The sequence below is a fragment of the Aedes albopictus genome, chromosome 2, assembly GCF_035046485.1.
Source record: "Aedes albopictus strain Foshan chromosome 2, AalbF5, whole genome shotgun sequence".
Taxonomy (NCBI): domain Eukaryota; kingdom Metazoa; phylum Arthropoda; class Insecta; order Diptera; family Culicidae; genus Aedes; species Aedes albopictus.
Window position 1 is genome coordinate 500,759,957 of NC_085137.1, and position 3,704 is coordinate 500,763,660.

Consider the following 3,704-nt stretch of genomic DNA (forward strand, 5'->3'; position numbering starts at 1 on the left):
GTACGAAGGAATAGGGTCTCTTTCAGTTTACCATACTAATTTGTATTTTTGGATTAGTAAATCCGATTCTCAAAGAATATCTCTTGAAAATCAGCCAGATCCAAGATCATCACAGCATTACCAATCGATACAGAAATGTGTCTACTTCATGCAGGTAACTGTTGTCCGGCTTCGTACCAGATGAACCCAACCCACTCAAAACTCGCGAGCAATATGTTACTAGTTTTTGCTGCTACTGCTGCTGATGATGATGATGATCAGGTATCAGGTATCAGAAGGCCGGCTGCAGAGGCACGTTATCCTCCATTTGGGACAATTGTGCTATCGCCAAAATAACAGCCTATTTCATAATCTACTTGAGGGAAAAATAAGGAAAAAGGATTTGGATGGGGATAGGGACAGGTAGGAATATAGGAAAAGTACCCTGGAAGAGGATACTAACGCATAAGCGTACCACAATGGGTTCAAACAGCGCCCTGAAAAGGGCACTGTAATGACGCATAAAGTGAAAGAGAGCCTATAGCTCTTTACCACAGCGGGTTAAGAACGACAGAATATCCTGAATATTCAGGTCTCTGAAGTCAGTTTCACTTAATAAGTGTTTACCGAATACTCGGAAACGCAGTTGGCCAAAAACTGGACAGTTACATATTAAATGATACGAAGTTCCATAATCGGATTCACAGCTATCACATGCAAATGAATCAGCTTGCTGAATATTCGCCATGTGATAACTGAGTCGGCAGTGGCCAGTCAATGCTTTGACCAGAATGCTGCAATTCTGCTTTGACAGATTGGTAAGACACTTCGCCACCCTTGGAGATGGCTAAGAACAATACAATTTGGTTTGACGAAATGACTCCAAACTATTCCAGTATTGTCTGTGTTGAGTGGCAGCCCAGGTGTGAATCTGAAGCTTTACCCAACACTTCGATATCGGAATAGCTGGCTCAGGGCCAATGAAGTCATGTGATGCTCCAGTGCGAGCTAACTCATCAGCCAATTCATTTCCAGCGATGGAAGAATGACCAGGTACCCATACAAGATAACCAGCGTTTGCTGAATTCAGCTCCTCGATTTGAGTTTGACAAGCGATAACTACCTTCGACCTAGAGTTGGCCGAAGCAAGTGCTTTAATAGCAGCCTGGCTATCTGAACAGAAGTATATTACTTTGCCCATTACGTGCTGCTGAAGTGCTGATTGCACTCCGCACATAAGAGCAAAGATTTTGGCCTGAAAAAACGGTGCAGTGTCTACCAAGTGAGTAAGACTGATACAGCCTTAGCTCATGAGAATGAACACCAGCACCTGCTCGACCTTCGAGAAGGGAGTCATCAGTGTAACATATGATGCCATCTGAAATACTTCTTTCCAGATAACCAGATGTCCATTCTTCCCGGGAAGGGAATTTCGTGGAAAATGTCCTATATGGAAAATTACAAGCAATTGTAAGATCACTTGGAGCAAGAGCAATTTTGTCAAAATTCACCAAAAGTGAAAACAATGAGGTGTGTGTTAATGTGCGGTTCACAGGAGTTTCCTCTAGTAGACCGAGTACCCGTAACCGGTAAGTGCAAGAAAGTGCTTCTTGTTTGAGATGAATGTGTAGTGGGGCAACGTCAAAGAGAACTTCGAGCGCTGCCGTGGGAGTTGAAGATAATGCTCCAGACATCGCCATTAAGCACATCCTTTGGAGATGGCCTAATTTTAATTGGACCGTTCTCACTTCGCCCACACAAGACATCCATAAGCCAATACTGGCCGAACCACAGTTGTGTAAATCCATTTGATATACTTGGGTTTTAGACCCCAAGTTGTACCAAAAGTACGCCGGCATTGCCCGAAGGCCATACAAGCTTTCTTGATTCTGAACTCAATGTGAGGTGTCCAGGAAAGCTTGGAATCAAGAATGACTCCAACGTACTTTACCTGTTCAGTCACATCGATTTCAGAATCAAAGAGACGCAAAGGTCGAACGCCATTACGGTTCCGCCTTTCCGTGAAAAGAACAATAGATTACACTGTTGAAAATGCTTTGACATCCATGTGCACAACAGAACATGTGCTCGATGAACAAATTGAGATTTGAAATTATGAAAAGAAATCCACGTACTCCGGTGAGACTCGAACTCACGACTCCCAATTCGCTAGACGGGCGCTTCTATTCCTTCAAGCTACGGAGTCACTCGACTATCTCCGTCGCCAGCAGGCCTAGAACTGAACTCGATTCCACAATCGCACATGGTTATCTTCTTTTCACAATCCAAACCCCCTTCGGATGGGATTAGATGAACATCTAACACATTGTCTGTTGTGCACATGTATGTCAAAGCGGGAGAGGAAGTTATTTTTAAATTGTCGAGAGCTTCGGGCACTGCCTTCCAATCACTTATTGGAATGGCAATTAGTGTGCAGTCGGACTCTCGACGGGTCGGTCCTCGGCCGACCGAATACGGTAAGGGTGACCGTAGCACCTTACAAATGTCAATTTCTTGATTTTGCTTTGGCTGACCAAGCCATGTGGGAAATTACACTGTTGAAAATGCTTTGACATCCATGTGCACAACAGAACATGTGCTCGATGAACAAATTGAGATTTGAAATTATGAAAAGAAATCCACGTACTCCGGTGAGACTCGAACTCACGACTCCCAATTCGCTAGACGGGCGCTTCTATTCCTTCAAGCTACGGAGTCACTCGACTATCTCCGTCGCCAGCAGGCCTAGAACTGAACTCGATTCCACAATCGCACATGGTTATCTTCTTTTCACAATCCAAACCCCCTTCGGATGGGATTAGATGAACATCTAACACATTGTCTGTTGTGCACATGTATGTCAAAGCGGGAGAGGAAGTTATTTTTAAATTGTCGAGAGCTTCGGGCACTGCCTTCCAATCACTTATTGGAATGGCAATTAGTGTGCAGTCGGACTCTCGACGGGTCGGTCCTCGGCCGACCGAATACGGTAAGGGTGACCGTAGCACCTTACAAATGTCAATTTCTTGATTTTGCTTTGGCTGACCAAGCCATGTGGGAAATTACACTGTTGAAAATGCTTTGACATCCATGTGCACAACAGAACATGTGCTCGATGAACAAATTGAGATTTGAAATTATGAAAAGAAATCCACGTACTCCGGTGAGACTCGAACTCACGACTCCCAATTCGCTAGACGGGCGCTTCTATTCCTTCAAGCTACGGAGTCACTCGACTATCTCCGTCGCCAGCAGGCCTAGAACTGAACTCGATTCCACAATCGCACATGGTTATCTTCTTTTCACAATCCAAACCCCCTTCGGATGGGATTAGATGAACATCTAACACATTGTCTGTTGTGCACATGTATATAACTTCCTCTCCCGCTTTGACATACATGTGCACAACAGACAATGTGTTAGATGTTCATCTAATCCCATCCGAAGGGGGTTTGGATTGTGAAAAGAAGATAACCATGTGCGATTGTGGAATCGAGTTCAGTTCTAGGCCTGCTGGCGACGGAGATAGTCGAGTGACTCCGTAGCTTGAAGGAATAGAAGCGCCCGTCTAGCGAATTGGGAGTCGTGAGTTCGAGTCTCACCGGAGTACGTGGATTTCTTTTCATAATTTCAAATCTCAATTTGTTCATCGAGCACATGTTCTGTTGTGCACATGGATGTCAAAGCATTTTCAACAGTGTAATTTCCCACATGGCTTGGTCAGC